Source organism: Oreochromis aureus, linkage group 3, assembly GCF_013358895.1.
Source record: "Oreochromis aureus strain Israel breed Guangdong linkage group 3, ZZ_aureus, whole genome shotgun sequence".
Classification (NCBI taxonomy): domain Eukaryota; kingdom Metazoa; phylum Chordata; class Actinopteri; order Cichliformes; family Cichlidae; genus Oreochromis; species Oreochromis aureus.
In genome coordinates, this window is record NC_052944.1 from 76,348,934 (window position 1) to 76,360,207 (window position 11,274).

Here is an 11,274-nt window from a genome sequence, read left to right on the forward strand (position 1 = left end):
CTGACCCTAAATGTTCCTTGTTATTTAAAATTCAAACTTTGTAATGAAATATTTTTAACAGACGTTTATATGACCACCATAAAACAACAGAGTTAGAAGATGTTTGCAGCTGAGTCACGTGACAAACACAGCACCCGACCAGGGTAAAAGGGGCGGAGCAAAGTGTGTGTGCAGGAGAGGAGTGGATAAGAGAGAGCTGCTTTTTCATGACATATACCACTAACAACGTTTGGATATTGCTCTCTATTTCGGAGTTTCTCTCGGTTTGTGGGCTCATCTAAAGGTAAGCACCGAGCTAACTTTAATGCAGGTTCAGTTTATGTTGAGTATAATACATCGCTTGGTATACACTGGAGTTAGACAGACTGTAGAGTTTGTGATTGCTTGCAACATTATAATATGGCGGTTGCTAGGGGGTAAGAATACACAGAAAAATAGTCTTTGAATATGAACAAAAGGATGGGGTGCAGGGCAGGAGAACAGCCAACCCCCACCCACAGGACAGGAAGCCACAGGTTCAAGCCTGTGAGAGGGCAACCCCAGGGTGAACAACAGAGAGAGTAGTGGAAACCTACTGAAAAGGTGCCAAAGCACTTCCAGCGCTAATAAAGACGTCTGATTTTGGAAGTAAAAGTCTAGAACACCGGATTGCTACCATCAAAAAGAGTCCGTGAAGTCGGCGTACTTCAACAGCTCCTGGGTGAGGTCTTCTGCTGCTCAGTGTGCGCAGTGTGAGAGGCGGCGGTGACAGCTGGGCATACACTGTGCGATTTTTGGCTCATTTTGAGCCGATTTTTCAGTCGTGCAACCGTTTTGGTGATCGGCCCGAGTTTCGCCTTCACCGTATGTCGTGCATCGTGTAGTATACGTGGGGTAACGAGAAGCGATTAACACCTCACGACCAGCTCCCGATCATCAATCGCTTGGTCGTGGTTTGAAATCCTCACGACCGCCGTGAGGGTGTCACCGCAGCCTGTCACGCTGCGCACGCGCAAACACAGAAATGAAAGTGAAAAGACGGAGTAGCACGGCAGTGCAGCGTGTGATCTGGACACAAGCGATGGAGGCACAACTTGTAGAATTTTGGCAAGCTCATCTGAGCCTTTTCGATGTGGCAATAATCACGACCGCAACAACCGTCAAAATAATTGGATGGACATTGCTGCTTAATCTAAAATTTAGCAAAATTGATGATTGCGGTGTGCGTGTCTGTGTGAGTGAAAGTGAGAGCGAGCGACAGATTTTCTGTTATAACCTTCATTTTAAGGACGCACAGTGTGAGCACTCAGGTCGCATCAGAGCATCGGGCCATATACGTCCACACGTACCCGGGTATTTTTGAAAACGCAGATTTTTCTATGCGTTTGCACCTTTCGTCCACACGTAAACGGCGTTTTCAGTCACTGAAAACGGAGATTTCTAAAAACGCCGGCCAGGGTGGATATTTTCGAAAACTCCGTTTTTGCATTTACGTGTGGACGAGGAAAACGGAGAAAACGCAGCGTCAAAGATGTGCGCCTTTTTTGACGTCACACTGTGCGCCACGTTATTGTTTCGGTGAAATGAATTTCTACAATACTGTTACTGTTAATTGTACTCTCTGCAGTGTTTAAATGCTTATATATACACACACAGTTACTGTCCCTCCACACATAGGACTCGGTTCTGCTTCTTTGCCCCATCTTTGTTTACTATTTCCTACCGAGGCTTCTAGACTTCTGATTGGCCAACATTTCTACACGGTTAGGAATATATCGCCACCTGTTGCTTTGGCATGTTCCTAGCAGGGTTTTCCTTCATTTCTGCGTTTACGTGTGGACGGGATTATTTTTTTAAAACGAAAACGAAAAATCTGCGTTTTCAAAAATACCCGTATACGTGTGGACGGAACTTCTAACCCCTGCGAGTCAATCGTGCAGTTTGAGCAAAAGCCGCGACTGAAAAAAGTGTAGAAGTGATCGTACCTTGTGTGGCTAGCTGCTGTGGAGGTTCACTTTCTCTTGACTTTACCGATTCTTTTGATATCCCAGCTGGAGAAGAAAGGTCAGATGAGGCTGAAGTATTTTTCATCAAAACTTTATTACCAATGCGCATTGATGCCACTACATGCAGTCACAGCAAACACCAAGTGGATCTGAGAAGTACTTCTCATACACACACCTTTATAGACTGTATCCCAATTCAGGGTCTGCAGCGTTGGAGGACGCGTTTTATGTGGGCCTCGTCCTCGAAGACCGGAAGGCTTGTTAAATTGGACGGTCTGGCCTCCGTGGTGCTGCTCAGGTTGCCTAGCAACCATGATACTAACCGCTGGAAACGTTTCATACAGCATTGTTTGAAATGAAGGAGAAAATGTTTTTGTTCAACTGTTTGTTATTATATGAGCTTTGTTTGATTTGTTGAGTATCTGAGGCTGAGACCACAGGACTGTAAAACATGATTGTTGGGCTTCATTTCTGTACTGAACAGTAATTTTAAGATTAGCTAGTAAATAACAATTAGCTAATGTTATGAGACTAAAGTCATCTCACGTTGGTAATGTAAATATAATATGGCCAATATTATAGTTATTATTATATTAATCATTAGTTATTACAGCAGTGAACTTGAACTCTGTGTCAAATACTGAGCTTCAGTAAAGATTCAAGTTAAATGTATTTTTATTTCCTATCACTTTAAATCTTCACTCAAAGACAAGTATCTTTGACAGTGTATATATAGACGTATTATATATAAGATACAAATATTGTTATTTCATTTTGTTGGCATTACATTTTCCTTTTCAAGTTCCTGAAGGCAACTAATGACTTTCTTTTGTAGTTGCTTCTGGGGTTTCACCTTGAAGTTTCATAGGTATTGTTGTCACTGAGGAGTTTAGTCATGTTTATTTGCTCTGCTTTTTTTTTATCAGGGATAAAATGCATATACTTTTTGTGTCACAGCTGAGTAACAGGAGAAGAGTCTGGTGGAGCAACAGAGGAACAATTTCAGCCATTTGGACTCAGCTCAGCCACTACAGAGGAAACAATGACTTCAACACAAAAGGTGAGAAAAATGTCACTGTTACACTGTTATTGAAACTGTGTGCTCAGCTGGTTGGTTTTTAAAAACATGTTAACAGCAGCTTGGCATGCCGCAGTGTCTAGGGGCTATTGACTGTACACATATCGAGATAAAACAGCCTTCAGCAAACTCTACAGACTACATTAACAGGAAAAGCAAATACTCACTTAATGTACAGGCTACCTGTGATTACAAATACAAATTCATGGATGTTGTTATTAAGTGGCCTGGGAGCGTTCATGATGCCCGCATATTTGCTAACTCTACCATCAGTGCCTTCTTGAGAGATGGCAAGATTCTTTCTTGTCCAAAAGTTATTGTGGAGGGAGAAGACCCTGTTCCAGTTTTTCTACTCCGTGACCCAGCATACCCCCTGTTGCCCTATGTTATGAAAGAGTATGCTAGTGGTGGAGCTACTCCCCAGGAACAGTATTTTGGATTGTTATTGTGTAAATGCAGAATGGTGATCGAGTGTGCCTTTGGACGTTTAAAAGGCTGATTTGGAGCACTACGGAGGGCGATGGACATCAATCTGGAGGACCTTCCTTTTGTCATCATTGCCTGTTTTGTTTTGCACAACTTTTGTGACGCTAACAGGGAACTCATTCCTAGAGTTGGATGTCTCGAGACCGGTCTTGGTCTCGAGACCGGTCTCGAGACCACTTTTACGTGGTCTTGGTCTCGTCTTGGTCTCGACGGACTTTTGTCTTGGTCTCGGTCTTGGTCTCGACGGACTTTTGTCTTGGTCTCAGTCTTGGTCTCGCTGTTTCGGTCTTCCGTTCTCAAATCGACATAGTGTTCGGGAGATTTGGAGTCAACCATCAACGGAGCGGGGGGGGTGGCTTACTGGGCTTAAGCCCGGGTAATTTTTTCAGAAGCATGGGGTTTTTTGGAGTGTAATTTGTTAGTTAGATGCCTGACTGACAACTGTATAAAACAAAAACAACACACGAAGCGCAGAGCGCACCGTCGTAAATTCCTCCTAATTTTGGTATGATCCGAGCTCAGGCACTAGGCGACTGAGCACAGCACCCATGTGAGTGAGGGGGGAGAAGCTGCTGCCTGCGAGTTTGCTGCAGATAGAGGAGAGCTTAAGTTTGACCAGGTACCAAAGCAAATCATTCGTACTGAACTAATAATGTAAATATGACGGTGTATCACAAAAGATTGATATCAAACTGATCAGTTGGTTGCGTTACTTACTCTTCGAGTGAATCACCAAATGGATAAATAAAAAGCCGAACGACAATGCTGATTTTTTAGAAAGTCTTAGCTTACATTTCATATTTTCAGTTGTTACCCTCCACGGCTAAACAAACTCTCTAAATCGGTTTCAATTGTGTACTGATGAACACAACAATGGACATAAGGAGCTTCTTTCAAAGAAAAAACTCAGGTAGATGTTATTTTATATATTATGCTGTGTATGTTGTTCAGTATATCTATGCAAAACAAGAGGAATTTCAATACACAGCAGTATATTCACAGATGAAACCAGATATTTACATACACTTTAGGGAGAAAACATAAAAATTATTTTTTACTGTTAAACATCAATTTAGAGTAAACTTTTGTTTTAGATAAATAAATGTTGAAATATCTTTTGACTTAGTTAAATGTCAGACTAAAAAGAGGGAGCTGTCTATTTTAATCACTTTCATCAAATTTAGGAGTACATATACACTAAGTTTATTGTTAATTAATAAGAAAACTCCAGACGATTCCATTCTGAGCTGAAGAAGCTTCTGATAGGTTAGTAGAGTCCATGTGAGTAAATTGGTGGCACACCTGTGGATGCATATAAGGCAAAACACAGAGCCTGTTTCTTTGAAATGGGGAAATCAAGAGATGTCAACAAAACACCAGGAAAAGAATTGTGGAGCTCCATAAGTGTGGCTCAATTTTGAATACAATTTGGTGCCATTTGCAATTAAGAAATACAGATAGTTTCTCTGTTTACTCTTAAAGTTAATAAATATGTTTTTTATATTTATCAATCTAAAAAAATAAACATTTAGTCTGATTTGATGTTACAATTAAATAAGTGTTTGTGTTTTTATCTGAAGAGTATGTAAATATCTGGTTTCAACTGTATATTTGATGATGTTGGTGTTTGGCTTGATTGTCAGCACAGAGAGGGAGAGAGAGGAACAGAGAGGGAGAGAGAGGAGCAAAGAGGGAGAGAGAGAGGAGAATGAGGACAGAACAGAGATGGAACAAGAGCAGGTGAGACACACATGTTAGTCAAATGGTTGTTTGCCAAAACTCATCAGAACATGTATCTAGTACCTGTTTCTTTTTAGATACCATTTGTTACTTTTCAAATTCTATATTTATTAAGTTATGCAGGCTTGTTTGCACAACAAGGCTAAATAATTATATAAACTTTTCAGAATCTAAATAGTGTACTTTGGTAGAATTAAAAAATAAGTGTAGTGCAGGTCTATGATGATTTTCAGTGCTACTATCATCTAGTTTTGATTCTGGTTCTGTCTTGGTTACTGTTGTAGTCCTGTTTTAATTCCGGATCAGTTCTGGGTCTGGTTGAATTGGGGTTTAGTCCTCGTGTCTTGATACAGGCCCGACTTTGTTCTGCCTTGCTGCTTAATTAAAAAACTAGTTTAAGGTGTCCTGCATATGTATATAGAAGTAATAAATATTTATATATATATATATATATATATGTGTGTGTGTGTGTATATATATATATATATATATATATATATATATATATATATATATATATATATATATATATATATATATATATATATATATATATATATATATATACATATATATATATATATATATATATATATATATATATATATATATATATATATATATATGAGCTGGGCGATATAAGATTTTTCATATCACGATATGCTTTTTTCATTTCAGGCGATAACGATATATATCACGATATAAGCCAAATAACTATATATGTAAGATTTAAATGTGATGTTGCTCACAAATAATAAAATGTGAAATAATCAGCAGCTTGTTTTGATTTAAATATTCATTTTCCATAATAAGTTCAACAGGGCAGATGTACTTAAAATGAGGCTTCAGTTTTATGGTAAAAATGGTAAATGGCCTGCATTTGTATAGCGCTTTACTCAGTCCCTAAGGACCCCAAAGCGCTTTACACTACATTCAGTCATTCACCCATTCACGCACACATTCACACACTGGCAATGGCAAGCTACGTTGTAGCCACAGCTGCCCTGGGGCGCACTGACAGAGGCGAGGCTGCCGGACACTGGCGCCACCGGGCCCTCTGACCACCACCAGTTTTATGCAAAATAAAGGCAAATATTACAATCTACACAAAAGGCAGCCACTAAAGCATTTAAGTTTCAAAATAGAACAAACAAAACAGACTACTAAATTGTCAGTTCCACTTAGAAACAAAATATTAATTCTAAAAATAAATCTTAGTTTATTTTACAGAAAAAGAGACAAAATTGACCAACTTACATAATATTGCTTTGGAAGCGCTGTCTGAGAGAAATGTTTATGTCCGGGGAGTTGGTAACGAGGATCCATTACCTTAATTAGCTGCTTGAATCCTTCATTTTCGACCGTGTTTATTGGTAGCATGTCTTTAGCAAGACAGTAAGCTATGGCATTCGTTATGTTGCTATGGCTCTTACCTTTTTGTCATATGGTAAGACGCTGGCGGCCGCCGACTCAATTGACTGTTGCTGCTTCACAGGGATTCCCCTGGTTGTTTTCGATGACGAATTAGCGCTTTCAGTCAGAGATTGAGTGTGCTCCAGTGGGTGGCACTGCTTCAGGTGATAAAAAGGTTTGTTGTATTTCCAGACTTTGTGGGAACATGCTTTCAGCACAATTTACAGTGCGCGTTACGCTGTTTTTGTCAGACTTCAAATAGCGAAATACCTCCACACTACGGAACTTCTCTGGCCTTTCCTTTCGACAATCTCTCCGACATTGGAACCGTCATCTGTGTTCCTTTCGGTATTCTGGTCACCAAAAACCGGCACGGCGGCTGGCTGCTTCTCAAACAAATACACACGTGCGCCTTGGCACTTGAGCTGTACGTAACAAGTTACGTGACGTGACGCTGCGGCTGTGATTGGTTCGGCTCTGCGCTACTTAATTTTTATTGGCTATTGGTTTTTTTATAAGACAGGAAGAGAGAGATGAGGTCTATCGCAATAGTTTCATTTTTCTATCGAGAAAAGTTATTTCGCAATACATATCGTTATCGCTTTATCGCCAGCTCTAGATATATATATATATATATATATATATATATATATATATATATATATATATATATATATATATATATATATATATATATGTATACATATATGAAGTCATTCTTTTGAACAAAACTCAAAACAGAGCCTAATAATCTTTCAGTCATTTCTATCCTCACTTAATTTCCTTTCGCTGCTCAGCTCTCACACAGTAGCTCAGTTATGCTCCAATCCCTCCATATTGTGGCCAATCACGTGCGAGGATATAGGATAATATCATTATGTGAAAAACAGAGAGGGTGAGAGACGCAACAGTCAAGTGGAGCGTCAAGTCAAGTGGAGCGTGCGTCTGTCCTCTCAGTAAGTGAGTGAGACAGTAGACAGATAAATATCCCTGACACCCGTAAACGAAGCAGCATCTGGCTGCAGTTTAAAGACTTTTTTGTCTCGGTCTTGGTTTTGGTTTTGGTCTTGGTCTCGTCTCGACTCGGTCTCGGTCTTGGTCTCGTCTCAACTTGGTCTTGGTCTTGGTCTTGTCTTGGTCTCGATACCCTCTGGTCTTGGTCTTGTCTTGGTCTCGATACCCTCTGGTCTTGGTCTTGTCTTGGTCTCGGATTAGGCGGTCTTGACTACAAGTCTACTCATTCCTGACCAAGTAAAAAGTAAAAAGTTTGTGAGTAAAAACTTTTTAGGATTACATTCAGCATGTGTGATTGGACCTTTCTTCCTGATTGTTATATGTATAGTTTGCTGTGAGCATTGAAACTAGCTAAATTGTCATGCCACTAGAAATTGTTAATTCAGTCCTGTAACAACCATATCCTAAATGTATTAAGAAAGACATTGAATAACAAATTGAACTGATTTTGGTAAATGGACATTTGCCATTTATTGTGAACTTTATCTATGATGGACATTACCATATACAGCAGATGTAAATAAATACTTCTTTTCCATGTTTTATTATTGAAAAATACACTTATTACCTATATGTGAAACTAAAAGCTTTATGTGAAATACAAACATCTGTCAGAAAACAACAAGACAAGAAAAGGGGCCATTACCATAAATGGCCATAAAACAGCTTTAACACAGAGATAACAAATCTTCCATGCCCACTTCTTTTTCCGGAGTCTACTGCGCGCCTGTACTTGAGTCTAATAGCCTTCAATTGTGTCATAATTACTAGTTTTGTGAGGTCGTCCTGTGGGGTAGGCCGTGTTGTCTGCAGCATACTGATCTTTGGGCGGTCCAATATTTCGGTGTATTTGTTCCGGACCGTCTCCCAGTCAATGTTCTCACTTGCTTTGGAAACCTTGTACACGTTGGTGACTCGGAGCAACAACTATGCCTCATAATCAGTCCACTTGAGAAATTTGGTGCTTTGTCTCGCCATTTTACCGCCAGGTTTCAAAGAGCCAGAATGTAAATAAACGACAGAGGGCAATGACGCAGGTCGAGTCGTCTTGTGTTTCACGCATGCGCAGAACATCAACGTCAGTGTTTTATTGTGGACCCGCAACTCTTTGAAAACAACTGAAAGCGCTAGTGTAAACGCGGAGCGTTTTTGTACAAAAAGGCCATTTTCAAATCTATCCGGGCTAGTGTGGACGCAGCCTTATCTTTTCCATCCTGGGCTCCTCCATATATACAGAATCTACATTCACAACCAAAAACCACATATTTTATCAGCACACATTGAAACAACAATATCATCAGTTAAACTCAAAAATTTTTATGAAGTAAAAGATTTTCTCCACAGATCAATATTTCTTCAATAATGTCATTTAAATTACAACTCTCATTGTAGCACGGCATTATAATGTGATACCATCACCAGAAGGTGGTGCTAACACACCACCATTGTGTTTGTTGACATGTTTGATTCCACTAATAGAGGGAGTTTCAGTTTGTTCCACGGCTGCATTTCACTCACTGCCTCTGTTTGTATCTCTGTCACTGCAGGACCAACATGGACCAAGAAGTCAGCGCTCTCAGGAGGCGGACAAACGTCACAGAAGAAAGGGAGAGAAAATATACAGCTGTGATGAGTGTGGGAAGGATTTTACCCGGGGTGGAGACTTAAAAAGACACCAACTCATCCACAGTGGAGTTAAAGCATACAGCTGTGACTTGTGTGGGAAGGATTTTACCCGGGCTGGAGGCTTAAAAACACACCAACTCATCCACAGTGGACTTAAACCTTACAGCTGTGATGAGTGTGGAAAGTCTTTTACCCAGGATGGAGGCTTAAAAACACACCAACTCATCCACAGTGGAGTTAAACCTTACAGCTGTGATGAGTGCGGAAAGTCTTTTATCCGGGCTGGAGGCTTAAAAACACACCAAGTCATCCACAGTGGACTTAAACCTTACAGCTGTGACTTGTGTGGAAATGCCTTTACCCAGGCTGGAGCCTTAAAAAGACACCAACTCATCCACAGTGGAGTTAAAGCATATAGCTGTGATGAGTGTGGAAAGTCTTTTACCCAGGCTGGAGACCTAAAAACACACCAACTCATCCACAGTGGAGTTAAACTTTACAGCTGTGACTTGTGTGGAAAGTCTTTTACCCGGCTGGAGGCTTAAAAACACACCAACTCATTCACAGTGGAGTTAAACTTTACAGCTGTGACTTGTGTGGAAAGTCTTTTACCCTGGCTGGAGGCTTAAAACACACCAACTCATCCACAGTGGATTTAAGCCATACAGCTGTGACTTGTGTGGAAAGTCTTTAAGACTGGCTCAAAACTTAAAAACACACCAACTCATCCACAGTGGAGTTAAACCGTACAGCTGTGATTTGTGTGGAAAGGGTTTTAGCCATTTTCAAGGCTTAAAAACACACCATGTCATCCACAGTGGAGTTAAAGCACACAGCTGTGAGTTATGTGGTAAAGCTTTTGCTCAAAGGCACGACTTACAGAGGCATCTAGTTACCCACTCTGGAATTAAGGCGTACAGCTGCGACCTTTGTGGGAAAAGGTTCAGTGACAAACACTACCGAAATATTCACCTACGGATTCACACTGGAAATGATGTTTACTGCTGTAATCAGTGTGGGAAACTGTTTACAACAGATGCACAATTAAAAATACACATGTTTAGCCACACTGAGGAGAGACCTTATGAATGTGACCTGTGTGAGAAGACCTTTAAAGTTCCACATCACCTGAAAAACCACCAACAGAAAAGCCACCACACCAGCAAGTAATTCTACAAGTGCAGTTACTGTGAGGTATGTATTTATTTTTATCTTGTAATTTTAACCCAATTGTTTGGAACAAGTCTGATCAATAAACTTGGAGTTATATTGAATGAACTGTTTGGAAAAATGAAGAGTCATTTTCGCCCAGTAAGCTGAGTGTTATAATGTAAACAGTAAAATGTAATTGGACGTTGGTAGAGATCACTTACGCTGTCTTTGTTTAGAAGCAGAGCGACGCACATGGATCCAGTTCTCAACCCTGTCGTCACTGTGGTGGTGGGAAAGAGTTTCTCTGTGACCTTTGTGGAAAAACCTCCAATCATCAACGGGACCTAAAACCATATCAACGTAGACACACTGGAGACAAAATGAACTACTGCAAAGAATGTGGGAGAGCCTTCCAAACACCAAGTACATTAAAAATATATGACCTCTTCCACAGTGGGGTCAAAAAGCACATCTGTGACCAGTGTGGGTCATCCTTCACCACTGCATGTGAGCTTAAAGAAAAAGCATAAACGAATCCACACAGGAGAGACACCATACAAGTGCAGACACTGTGACAAAAGCTTCTCACAATCAGGTCATCGTAACAAACATGAACGTACACACATGGAAGTGAACTTCAGCTGTGACCAGTGTGACAAGAGCTTCAGGAATCTCAGTTCATACTCCGAACACAAACGATCCCACACTGTAAATAAACTGTTTCACTGTTACCAATGTGCAAAAACATTCACTTCATTATCTGCTCTGTGCAAACATCAG

The 11,274-nt window shown here is 40.3% G+C and overlaps 1 long non-coding RNA gene across 2 annotated transcripts; it reads left to right on the forward strand.

Annotated features, from left to right (window-relative positions):
• The first annotated feature begins 20 nt into the window (after positions 1-20).
• LOC120439132 lies at positions 21-9,324 on the forward strand. Of its 2 annotated transcripts, none has more exons than XR_005612401.1 (3): positions 21-283; positions 2,943-3,045; positions 5,193-5,212. It is a non-coding gene; the product is annotated as an uncharacterized LOC120439132 (long non-coding RNA). The 2 variants fall into 2 exon arrangements; XR_005612400.1 differs by lacking the exon at positions 5,193-5,212 and adding an exon at positions 9,264-9,324 and having other exon boundaries at positions 35-283.
• Positions 9,325-11,274: the final 1,950 nt, after the last annotated feature.